Here is a 14,870-nt window from a genome sequence, read left to right as displayed (position 1 = left end):
ATTTGCTCCTTGCTCACTAAAAAGGTTTACATAGGGAAGGAATGGCAAGTGTAAGGTAGTTTTAAATGCCAGTAAAAGGAACTGTAATTGTTCCTGTATCCTATTAGATAAATAGGAATTGGGAACTGAAAATGAATTATTTTTAGCTTCATGTTGAGGTTTTCTGGGACAAATTTGTTCTCATTTCCATCTTTATGTTTGTTTGGATTATCCGGGGGACTCTGATTAACACTTAGCATTATGCTAAGTGCTAGGGATACAAAGAAAAATGAAAACAGTCTCTTCCCTCAAGAAACTTATATTCCAAAGGGAGAATAATCCATCTGCAACTGTATTTTAGCCCCCAGGCAGGGCAGTCACAATGAGCAGTAGGTTTTGAAATGACAGCTTTAAAGACTTGGACCAATGAACAAGGATTTTATTAAGCTACTACTGCTCACTACAGAGCTAGGTGTGAAAGACTATCAAGACAAACAAACGTTTCCTGCTCTCAAAGAGTTTACTTTCTATCAGAATTCAAAATGATAGGGTCAATTAATCAGCCAACAATTATTTAAATGCTATTTGCCACAGGCTTGCTGACTTGACAAAATAAAGTGAAAACAATCCCTTCCCTCAGGAAGCTTATTTTCTAATGGAATACATAAATTAGTATAAATGCATATAAATAAATAGAACCTACAAGATCCCCATAGAGTCTAAATAGAAGGTGACCTTAGAAGGGAAGGCCTCTTGAAGAAGGTAGGAATTCTAGGAGATGAAGTGAGGAGGGAGCCATTCCAGCACTGGGGGATGGCCTGTGCAAAGCTACATAACTGGGGTTTTGTGTATATATGAGGAGCCATAAATAAGCCAGCATGGCTATTTGGAAGAATTTGTACAGGGAGGAAAGGTGAGAATTGGAAGGATGTAATAGGAAGCACATAGGTTTGTGAAGCATTTTAAATGTTAAACAGAGGCCTTTATATTTGATTCTTGGAGGTAACAGGGAGCTATCAGAGTTTATGGAAGAGGCAGAGAGGAACTATGACATGATCAGAGATACACTTGATGAAAAATATCTTGGCAACTGTGTGGCTGGATTGAAGTAGAGAGCGACTTAAGGCAGAGAGGCCAATTAGAAGAAGCCTGTTGAGGTAGTTTAGGTGAGAGGTGATAAGGGCCTAGAACTAGGGCCTGGTGTCTGTGTAAGTGGAGAGAAGGGAATGGATATGAGATGTGTTGTGAAGGCAGAACCAACAAGACCGAGCAATTGATTTGCCTGGAGGACCCAGGGAGAATGAGGAGAGAGGGAGAATGATGCCAAGATTGCCAGCTTGTGTGATGTGCCAGCATATTGGTGCCATGGATAGTAACAGGGAAATTTGGAAGAGGGGACGGTTTGGGAATGACCTTGAAAACTGTTGAGATAGGTGAGTTCTCCCCCAGAGAATTGTAGAATTCTACTGTTCTGGTTTCTAGATGTCTTCTAGTATTCATGACCATGCCTGCCTACCTAGATTGAGTCAACCCAAGTCTGCCACATGATCTTAATTCCATTCACTGGGACAAGGCAAAATGGATATGGCCAAAATGAGTTCCACTATGACAGGCAATATGATTTCATTATTGGATTCTGAGCAAACTTTTCTTGCCTTGCAATTATTAAGTGTAACTTTGGTCTCTGAATGTTCATAATTTCTCAGGATATCAAATCCATGACCCTTTTTCCCACTTTTTTATCTAAGACTAGCAAATACTGACCTTACTTTAAACAAACAAATTCATGAAAATTCAAATTTGTCAGAGCTTCAGGGGAGGGAGAGAGGGAGCAGACAATCATTTGCCATGCCGTATCTTCAAAATGGGAACTCATTTATTGTGTATAATAACAAATAATATGATTGCATATAATAACAAAAATCTTTAGAACTTTTAGGTTTTCAAAGCTGTGAGGAAGGTAGCACCATCCCCATATTATAAATGAAAAAAATGAAAGCTCAGACAGTGATTTCTCCAGGCTCATAGGTCTCAGAAGTGTCCAAACTAGAATTTAAACTCAAATTTCCTGAATCCACAATACTTCACATGATTACTATACAGGATCCAATGATCCAAGCTTTAGAACTAACCTAAGGGATTTTAAACATCATCCAGACCATGCCCTTCTACCCATTTTGAGAACGAGGAAACTGTGGCCGAAAGATATTAAGTGCCTTGTTCTAGATCACTTAGGTGTGAAATACTAGATCAGGGAGAATAAATCCAATCTTCCTGCTTTCCTGTGGGGGTATGATTTAATTGTCTAAAATTTGATTTATATAAAACTTTTAAGAACGTAACTTGTATAAAGTGATGTACCCTTCAACAGAAATCCTGTATTTGTCCTTGACTGTACTCTATACAAAGGCACTGGGGGAGACATTTAACAATAAGACATAATTAGCTGTACCAAGCAATCCTGGTTAGCAATTGACAGCGATGAAGAACAATGAGACATGAAGTTAATTCCTCTTTCACTTTTCCTCTAGAAAAGACATTCATGCAGGTGGTGTCTTTGAAATCTTGGGACTTTTCTCTTTTTGCTCCATATGTAGAAGATTGAATGGAGGTGCTTGAGATGCCACTTTCACTTCTTATATGAGAAGCCTGTTATTTAGCTACAAGTCAGATTGTCCTTGCTTTCCTGTAACTTGTTTCTGAACGTTAGAAAGAAGACACAATTAGTGAAACTTATATAAGGTGATAAAATATACAGGACAGATATGGACTGATTGTTGACCTTGATTTTCACCTTTGTTTTGACAGAACCTGTCGTGGAAGCCAAAGAAGTCTCCTTTCTTCCCTTCCTACCTCCTTCTATTTTATCTCTGGATGCTTTGACTTTCACAGGGTCCCTTCTCCCTAGATTAAAGCCCAGGTCTCATCTGGAATATGTTTAGAAGTCTGAGGTGGAACTGGACCTATCCTGTTCTCCTTGGGATTCTTGGGCTTGGGAATGACTTACACTTAGGCAATAATAACAACTCTATGAGCTAGGTGCTAGTATCCTTATTTCACAGGTAAGAAAATGAGACTGCGTTAAATGACTTGACCAAGATGACATAACTACTAATTGTCTGAAGCAGGATTCAAACTCAGTTCTTCATGAATCTAAGGCCTTTGGGACTTCTCTAAGGTCAGCCTGGTCTAAAATTGGACTGTTAGATGTTACAAAGAATAAGCTGGCTCTACCATCCATCACTTCTCCTTCCCTTCATTTTCCTTTTTGGTCAAGTCACAGTGTCAATAGGAAAGCATATTGTAGGTTATGGAAATAAAAATCCTGTAGATGCCAAGTTCATAAGGTTAAAGAAAACTGCGTTCACATAGAGGACTCTACTGATATCTACTGGCTCATGTTATTGCCTTATATTTTCATACTACAGATTAACACTTAAATTGATGGTACACATCAGAGTTCTGGACTTGAAATGTATTGAGTCAGGAAGATCTCAATATTCGAGGTGCCAGAGGAAGGCTGATGTGTAAAAGCGAATTTAATCTTGTTCTATTTGACCTCAGAGGTTGAGGCGTAACTGGAAATCTGGTGTCTGGGAAAAATTCAGATGAGAGGAATGGCAATGAAAAACAGTCTTCCCTTGGTTGCAGTTGTACTGGAGATGGGAAATCCTAGCCCCAAGAGAGACTCGCCCCCAGTTCCTGAAGTATGGTCAATGGATAGAAAGAGACAGAGGGGAGGAGCAGATGCAAGTGTACAGAAAGAATCCAGGAAAAGGGTGGGACACTTAGGAACTTTGCTGCACAGCACAGGCCCAGGAGAAAGTGGGCCCTTATGTTGGTGCCCTGAGGCACAGTCTGTATTAGTCCTATACTCACTATAATTCTGCCTAGAGGGCAGAAATAGAAGTGAGTTTAAGATATAGGGAGGTAGATTTCTGTTCAAGATACAGAAAAATCTCTAACCATTAGAGCTGATCCAAAGTGGAATGGGATATGTTGGTCTAGAAAACAGTGAATTCCCCATCCCTAGAAATCTTTAAGAATAATTTTGATAACTGCTAGATGATGATGATATGGAGGAGCTTGCTGATCTTAGACATAGGTTGATCCCTTAGGGACCTTCCAACTCTTGAATTCTGTGATGCTAATCAAACTACAGTTTGAGGATTAAACAAAAAGAAAACAACCTTTGGGTGCTCTAATTTTTCTTGTAGATGGTTTGCCACAAAAACAAAAAATTCGTTGCTATATTTATTTATGATACTTCTCTGTTGGGAAACAATAATCTTTCTGCTTCTTAATCTAAATTGAACTGCAGTGTACCAATAAAACAAGTCACAACACAGAAAGTAAATTTTCTCTGTATTAATAATTAACTCTTTAAGATTTATTGGCCTTTCTCTTTTCCCTCTCTCTCTGAGTGGTGTAATCCAAAGAAAATGTTGCATTTATTCTCATCTGATGAAATATTAATAAAGAAAACTGCTACCTTTGAATTTGGATTAAGAAAGTATAAGGGAAAACATAATTATGAATGTTGAACCTTGTCTAAGTACTACCTAAAGCCTATTAGCCGAAACTAGGAGTTTATGGGTATCATCTCTTCCTTACTTTGACCTTTAGTATTGCTGCCTTATTTTGGCTAAACCTTTCTTGGCTTTAAACTATTACGCAGTTTTCAACTGAAAACAAAGCACCATGGTTTACTTGACTTGGTTCCTGCTTTTCTCATGGTATAGACTACAATGACCTATTCAGGATTTGATCAAAATGAAATAAAGAGGTAGGTGGTCTAGCAAGGTTTTTATTCTTTATATTTGTTTGAAATTTCGTTGGAACCTTTGGTACCAAGGGTTTATAAAAAAGGGGAAAGAAAAATGATCTACACAAATGGAGCCTTCCTCTATCACCTATATCCATTACTGGATAACATGTAGGGAGTCTAGAATTATGTTGGGCCTTTTCTGGGTAAGGGGATCTTAGCAAGTGTGAAATGGTTTTGAGTCATCCTTGGGACTTTGGATAGATTTTAAACTCAATTAGTTTATGACAGGCAAAATAAGAAGCTCTAGAAAGGGCAAAGTTCCATGATATTAAATTATAAAGTCTTTAAGAGATGTAGTAGGTCCTTTATGCTTTGTCTTTACCCCCAAAAAATACCTAAAAAGGTAGGAGTTATTCCATAGGTCTCTGGGAATTTGAATGTTCTGAGGGATATTTCTGGGATATGGATACCAAAATTTCTTAAGCTAATGTACATGAACTTGGGTTTTTAAAAAATTAGTTACTATATTTAAATATAATTGGTTTCCTTATGATATTATATATTTTGTTTACTGAAAGCATTATTCTAACAAGAGGTTCACAGTTATCATCAGACTGCCAAAGGAGTCAATGAACAAAAAGGGTAAATAATCCCTGGCTTAGACTTTTAAAAGAATAGAGCTTCCTGTGTAGCCTATAAACCATTTTGGGAGGTCATTTATCTTAGGAATAACCTAGGGACATTCTACACCATTTTACACCTCAGTAGCCATTGCTCTTCTCCTTTCTATCTCCTTCTGTATATCCCAAAGACTCAGCTTTTATTGATATATATAAGGATATGTATCCCTATATTACGTGTGTGTGTGTGTGTGTGTGTGTGTGTGCTTAATTTTTGGTCTGGATCTGTGATTACACTAGTGTGGGAGATCTTCAGTGTGCCAGTTCCTTCCACCAACACAAGTAGACAACCTGTCTCTATTGTATAGTCTTACTTGTAGGGTGACACCAAGACATCAAGTGCATTGCCCTTGGTTACCCAGTCACACGTGTCAGAACCTGGTCTTGAGGTCACATCTTCCTGATTCCAATACCAGCCCTCTATCTGTTATGTCACATTGCCTTTTGGTTTTGTATTTAATACCAATGACACTATATGCTAGAGGCTGGCCAGCTGCCAAAGCAAGGGAAATTGAAGGAAGAGGGTGGCAAGTATATCTATATTGGGTCTTTCTAAAAGGGATATGAATTTTAGTCTCAATTGGAACTCTGATCTGAGAGAAGACACAAATCTATAGGAGTTGGTAGGTATGTGTCTTGGAATTGTTGGCACATTCCTTCCTCTATTTGCTAGGTAGTCAAGTATTAGCTTGAGGATTATAGGAACTTACTGATTGATTATATTAGGTATCTATCTATTTATCTATCTATCATCTATGTATCAATCATCTATCTATCCATCTATTTCTCTACCATCTAGCACATATACACATACCTCTAGGTATATAGATATAATAGATGTATACATATCTAAGGCATATACATATACACCTATAGCTGTGTGTTTGTATACATATACATATGCATATATATGCAAACATATCTGATCTACCTCCTTTTCTGTGTCAGATAGTGATGTACCCTATTACTTCAGTTCCTTCCTTTTATTCTATAAATAATTAGGTTCAGATATCAGATTGCCCAAATAAATTAACCTAGTAAATGATTTGGACTTCAGTGAAGTCATGAGAACGAGATATTGTTTTGAGAAATAGTACAAGTGATAGCCAAATTTTTTGGTTCGTTCTTTCTATATCTATCTCTAGCACCTGGTATCTCATATGTACTTAATAAATGTGGGTTGATTGATTGATATTTTGAGAAATGTGACTTTTACCAAAACAAATAGTTCAGTGAAACCAAGGTAGGATGTCTTACATATATTGATTTTGTATTATTGATTATTGAGATGAAGCACGTTGGCCCCACAGGCAGAAAGATCTGGGTTCAAGTCCTACTTTTGACATAATAACCATGTGACCCTGGACAAGTCACTTAAACTCACAATGCTCTAGAGCTCTCTTAAAGTCCATAAGTTACACAGAAAAAGTCAGCCTCCTGTTGGTTAACAGAATTGTCTCAAACAGAAATTCCCTATACCAGTGAAATTACACATTCAGTTCCTTATATAAGGTTAAACCTATACACAATGAATTAAGAAACTTTCTTTCTACCTATTTATTTTAATTTTCTATGCTTTAAAGGAAATAGAAACTATGGTTGTTGTTGGTTTGTTTGTTTTAGTTCTTGCATTTACATTGAGCTCAATTGAACATGAACACTTGTTTTTAATGTATATGTAGGCATTAGACATTTTCAGTTCAACAAACTGGGGACAATAATGTAACTGCCTTTCCCCTCAAAAAGCTTACATTCTATTTTGGGAAAATAACATATTCAGAGAAAGGAACATGCAAAGTAAAGTACCAGGTTATTTCAATGTTGTTGGTACTGGGGAGGTACTAACAGCTGGAGTAGGGGGAGATTGGAGTAAGTCTCATGTAGGAGGTGGTACTTGAGCTATGCATATAAAATATCAGATTTCACGTACGTTATATGTTTTGCTGTTGTGTGATTTTAACCTGCAATTTTTCCATCTACACCTTAACTAATGAAACATGATAACACTCAAATATGCAGCGTAAGCTTCTTTTTCCTACTTGCTGCCCAATATGCAATCTGATCACACCTCTCTTTTTGTGAGTTGTAGTCGTGGCCTTAAATTAAATTACAGATCCAACACAGGACTGACATAAATCTGATTTTGGACTGAATTTCAAGTGTTTGAAATACTAAATCACTATTCACTGATCCCTAATGAGAAGTAATCAAATAATTTAAACCACAGTACAAACATTTGCGTTTTACTACAGATATAGCCAAATTAACTTGAAGTGCGTTTTTCAGAATGAAAAATTGTGTGTAAATACAGCTTGTGAACACTCATTTTACTCTACTGGAATAAATAAGGGGGAAAAGTTATCAGGTCTTCATTTACTAAACATTTTTTTTTCTTGAGAAATCTTTTAGCTTTGACCTTCCACATTTATAGACTCCCTGACCAGTGAATGCTGTAACTGGAGTGATGCCATTCAGAAAACCATCAAACAACCCAAATGTAATTGAATTGCCAAAAATGTCTTGCGCTTGCCACTTTACAAAGTACCAGTAAATTATTTTTGACTTGCTTCTCTTATCAATTTCTAAGATGGCAGTTCACTACCTAACCCAATTTCCAAATTTCCTCCAAGCCATTCTGTTCTTGTTACTCTTGTTGCATTGGGGTGAACAAACTATCTTTGTGCTAGGAATAACAAGCGACATAAATTGAAAGTGAGACCAGAGTAGAGGAGAACAAGAATATAACCCTCAACATTCATCATTATCATCCTCATGATCAACTGTATTGATATTCTAGAAAGACAAAAATAAAACAGCTTTTTCCTTCAAGGAGCTTTGATTCTATTGGGGGAAAAACAAAATATAGCAGTGTACAGTGCTAACCTTTGAGCATATAAAGGGGTGTATGGCTTGATTCCTTTATCCCTGTGGTGGCTTATATTGTAATTGGGGAGATAAAGCATATAAATAAAATTATATATTTAATACACAAGTGACAAATGATAATACTGAGGAAGATGTAGAAAATGGATGTGCAGAAGAGCAGAGCACAGAGAGAGCACTATGGGTTGACTCTGTTGATACAGTCTGTGTGATGTCATAGAAGAAAACTAGCCTATCAATGAGCATTTATTAAATGCTTTCTCTGTACCAGGGACTGTGCAAAGCTCTGGGGGCAGAATAAAAAAAAAAGCAAAACAGATTCTGCCTTCAAATATTTTACATTTTAATGGAGGAAGCAGCAGGTACTTAAGTGGTTACATATTCTATACACACAGAGTAGATGGAAGGCAACCTTGAAGGGGAAAGAACTGGAAGATGGGAGTTTTCTTGTATAAGGCCAAAGCAAAGCACTTGCAAAGGGGAGGAGAAGTGAGATAAGGTTAGAAATGCAGGTTGGGGTTAGATTGTGGAATGTCTTAAGTATCATACTACAGAATATGGATCTTATCATACAGGCAATAGGAAACCATTCAAGGTTTCGAACAGAGAGAACGACATGTAAAGCATGATTTTGAGATTGTTTGGGGACCAATTAAGAAACTAATGCAATAGTTGAGGCATAACATGTTGAGGAATGGGGTGCTTGTGGTAGAAATGGAAAGGAAGAGATAACTGCAAGAGGCACTGTAATGATTTGGAGGGCCCACTATAAATTATTTACTAAAACACAAAGCAATGGATAGTGGATTTAGGGCATGGAAAGGGAAAGTAGGGATAGAGAGAGATGTCTAAGATGGAGAGAATAGTTTTAAAGATATTTTTCACTCCTTTTGCTTTGCCCAGGTTTCAGTCCTCAGTCTTTTCTTTGATTTCCTCTAGTGTCTGAAAATGTCAACAAAGAGTTGTTTTCATATCAGCAGATCTGAGAATCAGATTAGTATGGAGAGAGACAGTAACAGGGAACAACAAGGTATTTTTTTTTTGGGGGGGTGAGAGTCATTAAAATAATGATGTATTGACAGAATTGGGAAGTTTGTATGTGAACATGGTTTTAAGGGAAAGATGAAGAGTGTAGATTTGGATGTATTGAGTTTGGGTTGATCACTGGATATCCAGTTAAGGAGATAATTATGGAATTGAATCTGCAGATCATGAAAGAGATGGATATTAGAAATCATCTATGGAGAGGATAGGGTTGAGATGCTGGTATATATTTACCTCTTCCTTTTTCTTACCTACCCTGCCCCACTCAACATCTAGAGAGATAGCATAATAGAAACAAAGAGACAGGAAAAAATAGAAAAAAATTTAAAAAGAAGTCTTAAATACTTTTTAGCCACTCTGAAAAAAGCAAGTAAATTAAAGCTTCTAAAGAAGAATGAATTCCATTTTCCCTCACTGCACCCCACCCCACATCCTGGGCATGTCTGTATGCTACTGAACAATGGAGGTTTTCTAAAGACAGGCAGACAGGAACCACTTGTGAGTAAATGAATCTGGGATAAGAAATATAATCCTAAAAAATATATTTTGGGAAAATGTTCTCATATGGATACCTTCTGCATAGAAAATGATTGTAGAAAACTCTGAAACTTAGTTGATGGGATGCAGTGATTTCCACGTTAGCAGTGGAATTAGGACTCCAGAATTTCAACTGAATCTATTACAGATTGCTGTGCAACTTCTCATTTTATTTCTTTCTTGATATGAACTCAAGTTCTAGACAAAAAAAGCTAAAGTTTAATAATCAAAGAAATTTAGAGGAGTCTTCCACCATTACAGTTTTTTTCTTTCCGTGCCAGACAAAACAAAGGATTCCCATCTGAGATCCCATGAGAACCTTCCAGACTGAAACTCTGAAAGAAATATACGTGGAATGAATTCCTCATTGTAATGAATCAATAAATAGGTATTTATTGGTCAAGTATTGTGCCAAACACTATGCTACAGGTAGAGGTAGAATAAAACAACTGCTATTAGAGGGAGTTTACATTATAAAGTGACTGGGGAGGGAGACAATAAAGATATATGTAGTTATATACAGAATAAATAGTTGGTTGTTGTTTGTTTTCATTTTTTGAAGAGGCCCAATGGCATCACAGGATGATGTCTTAACTTGTGTGTAAATAGGATTTAAGTGAGGCAGAGCTGCACAGAGTTGTTAGCCTCACTTGCTCTTCCAGAATCATCAAAATCCAGTGGCAAGACAAATGTCAGGATGAGTGGTGATGGCTTATGAAGCAGTGGATAACCTTTTATGGTAGCTTCTATGTCTGACTAAACTCTAAGGGCTTCAGAGTGTCTAATTCATGGCCACTGGCATATTCTCATCCACCCATTCTTCTGGGAAAAGTCTTCATGTGCTCACCAATGGGTTTGAGGTTTGTTGGTTATCCTCAACTTGAGTTAGCCCATCTGCTGAGATGGGTTTGCTGGGTTATGACTACTGTGCATGCTACAGCTTGTTGGAGTCACAGGTGAAACTTAAGTGCCAGAATAAATACAAAAAGAAAAAAAAATAAATACAAAGTCATTAAATACAAGGTAGTTTGAGAAGGGAAGGCATTAGCAATTTAGGGTATCCTCAAGGCTTCATGTAGAACATGATGCATGAATTGGGCACTGAAGGAAGAATGAGGCTCTCTGAGATAGAAATGAGGAGAGTGTACATTCTAGACATGGAGGAGAGACAATGCAAAGGTATGGAGACAGGAGGTAGAAGATTATGTGTAAAGAGGAGAGAAAATGTCAGTCTGACTGTATTGCAGAGTGCAGGCAGGGGAGTAATATACAATGAAGCTTGAAAAATTAGATTACATAGAAATGATAGACTGCAGGTTAGGAGTTCTATATAATTTGTCAATGGATTATTCTCTCTGGAAATGTTGCTGACTAGTTGTTTCATGGAGTGGGTTCTTGGAAAGTGATTGCGGTGTAAAAAATAAAATTCATTAATAAAGCATTAAGAAAAATATCCTGATAACAACATCCCTCCTGATCTTCCACATTGTTGTTGTCAGATTGTTGTACTGAAGTACTGGAGTATCCCTACCCATAGAAGCGCTGCTCACAGATGTCAAGAAGATATTATCAGATGAACTGGGCCACAACTATGGACAGCAGCAGAATGAGCCAATTTTCTGACCTGAATTTTCCCCAAATGTTGTTCTGCACTTCATTGGTGGACTTATTTTCTTTTGTAATTCAGGAGTTAACTATATGGTCTGTAGGGTAATCCATCACAAGACTCTTTGTCTGCACGTATGGGCATGAACTTAGTTTCCTTCAGGACTTGCAAAATCTAAGGTCATGGGGTTCTAATTCAAAAGTAAAAAAAAAATGGTTTCTGTTCCCCGTTTGCAAATCTCCTAAATATGGTTATCTAACTTCTTCTGAAAGTTCCATGATGAGGTAAATTATCTAGTTCTTTTCTTTCTTTTTGTTTTGGTGTTGGAGGGGGAAGAGAAAGAGTGAGAAAAGTACACATTGAAGGTAGAGAACACGATAGAAGGACAGAAAACCTATGATTCAGAAAATATCTGAAGATGTGGTGGGGAGGTTGCAAAAAAAAGTTTTAAGGAGAGAAGAGTTAGGGTCATGTGTAAGATTTCCCTTTTATTCCTCACTTCTTCTGGAAAGCTCTGTATCTCTCGTTGTTTACTCCACGGAATGTTTAGTCTTGGGGCCTGTGCTGTTCTTGATAAGAATCTGAATGCTTGTATAGAAGACTATGTAATCTCCAGTGAGGTGATCATGTCCCCAGTAGCTCAAAGAACATAGGAAGAGATGTTCCCTTAGAATCTGGCAATGCTGGTGTTCTTGACCATCCAATTTCTCAACTTTGTTGTCTGCAGGCATTCCTTTGGACGTGGCTCACAAAGGCAGTCCTCAGACCCAATTGCACAACCATCTGTTGAAATTGGAATTGTCTGATTTTTCAGAGATGCTTTCTTTTTTGCTGGCTTCTTATTTCCAAAAAGCACAGTCTGAAAGTGGCCTCTCTGTGTAAAGGAAGGGATAAAGAAAGTAATAAAAAATTATGCTTAGAAAACTTTGGCTGAAGATTCTTCCTCATGTCCCAGATTCAGTGTTTTGTCATATTTCTATGTCTGTGCCTATTGGGACAGTGTGTTAGCAAAAATTGAATGTCTTGTATTCACTGCAATGCACTTGTAGAAGCAGGTGGACCCCTTGTATCTCAGTCATCACACTATGGGGACAAGAAGAAGCCAGATTCATTTGTTAATATTGTTTCATCTGGATGGCAAAGTAAAATGTACGGTCCCTGCCTTTGTAAGAGACATGCAGTTCCTAAGCCAGGCTTTACAAATTCCTTCAGGTCTTAATCTTGGATAGAAATTATAAGAAGGTCCCACTTTCTATGCTCTTCCTTGGCTAGGACATCTCAGTCAAGGAAACAGGGTCAACTTCTTGCTCTTGCTTCATTATATATCTTTTCTGAATTTCATTTTGGGGAAGTAGCTTTGCCTTAGTGGTCCACCACCCCTGCAGGGCCCACACCCCAGCAGCTACCAAGAAATGTAGTGGTGATGGCACAAAACACTCTTTCTCCCCTAGGACTTACTCCAATCATTTCCTTATTGTGTTGAGTGACCTAAGGCTATTACTGTTATCCTAACTACTCCCTCATAATAGCTTTCCATGAGCTGTCCAAACTTGGTCTACTTGGAATGACTCCTTATGAAAGCATTTTTCATGTGTGAAAACATATTTCATGAAAGGATAGAAGCAGGATCAAGAAATCAGATTTATGACTTTTTTTTACTTAGTGATATCATTCTTCTTTCTTGAGAGCCTAGAGCAGAAAAAAAAAAGAACTACTGCTGAGTCCTGAATATAAAGAAAATAATGTGTTATAGATCATTTCTTTACCACCAAGTTGCAGGGTTAAATGTGGGGTGCTTAGTCACCAGAAATTGTCACCTCCTTTGAGCAATGTGAAATGAACTGTGTGTGTGTGTGTGTTTACATGCATGTGTATGTGCACATGTGGTCACCTCTTGTACCCTTAAAATGATTTCTCCATGTGGGTCTCTATGACTCTTTGAATACGTGGATTCATAGACTACTAGTTTTGGAAATGTGCTTAGGAATCATATAGACCAATACTAAAACCAAGGAAACTGAAATTTGAAGAGAAGTGACACACTTAAATACCAGTCAGACAGTAAAGTTAGCTAGGTGGTAAAGAATGATGTCTAGATCTTCAGTATTCTGGCTTGCGGCCCAATATTCTTTCCTCTACTCCAAATAGTCTCATGTCTTAAGTCTTAAGTAAGACTTAAGAGTCTTAAAGACAGAAATGAATTTTTCTATTTGTCCTCCTTAGCATCAAGGTGTCATCAGTGCTTTCCTAGAAGAGTTCGAAATAAATGCTGAATGACGCCTGTCACCCAACAGCTCCCATAAGGCAGATCCTTTTTCATGTTTAGGTTAGACTAGGTGGTATCTGGAGTCCTTTCCTAATCTGGAGTTCTGTGATTCTGTGACCAAAAAGTCATGACTAGTTTTAAACAATTTTGTTAGAGCTCATGCATCCAAATGACTGTTATCTACTTTAAAATAGTTCCCTTTGGAGGCTGTACGCTTACTTTAATGATATTGAAGGTCAGTCAAAAGGAAGGGTATAAAAAGTTTTTTGAGTAATGAGGCTTTCCTGGAATAAGTACATCCTTGGGTAACTGATAGGAAGCAAACAAAGCTCTGAAATCATAACATATTAGGTCTGGAGGGGATAAGAGAGGTCATCGAAAGGCAGTGTGGTACATTTGGAAGGGGGTTGGCTCAGGCTGAGGACCTGTGTTTGAGTACTAGTTTTCCTTTTCAGTATCAATGTGACAGTAGAGAAAGGCACTTCACCTCTTTGTTTCTCAGTTTCTTTATTTAGTTAAATCAGAATGTGATGGAAGTCATTCTTTCACCACTAAATCATGGGTTTAAGTCCCGAATGCTCAGTAACCAGAAATTATCACCTCCTTCGAGCAATGTGAAATGAACTCTCGTGTGCTTATGTGTGTGTACACTGTGGTCAACTCTTACAGCTTTAAAGTGATGTCTCTTTAAAGTGATGATATGTAGACACTGTTAGCTCTAGAAGTACCATTAGAAATGACACAGAAATCACCACCAAATTGCAGTTCACTAGGTGACCTGGTACAAGCCCCTTAGAGGTTCACATGGATAAAATGACCTGCCCTAAATCAAACAGCTGGTTAGAGGCAGAGCCAGGACTAGAAACCAGATGCCCTGGCTTCCAGGTAGAGCTTATTTCCCTAACAAGATATAGATGTCTAAATTCTGACACGTGGATGTTTAGGTGTTTACTTTAAAGGTATACCTGCTCCAGGTGCTTTCTCTGAACCCAGATTAGAGAAGGAGCTAAAAGGTTTCCTTTCTTTCCTTTCCATCCCAAACACCTTCCAAAAGAGTCAGAATCAGAGAGGAGAAAAAAAAAATTAAGAATGAGGAACCAATCCCTC

The sequence above is a fragment of the Notamacropus eugenii genome, chromosome 5 (assembly GCF_028372415.1).
Source record: "Notamacropus eugenii isolate mMacEug1 chromosome 5, mMacEug1.pri_v2, whole genome shotgun sequence".
Classification (NCBI taxonomy): Eukaryota; Metazoa; Chordata; class Mammalia; order Diprotodontia; family Macropodidae; genus Notamacropus; species Notamacropus eugenii.
The sequence above is the reverse complement of the archived record's forward strand: the minus strand, read 5'-3'. Positions refer to the sequence as shown.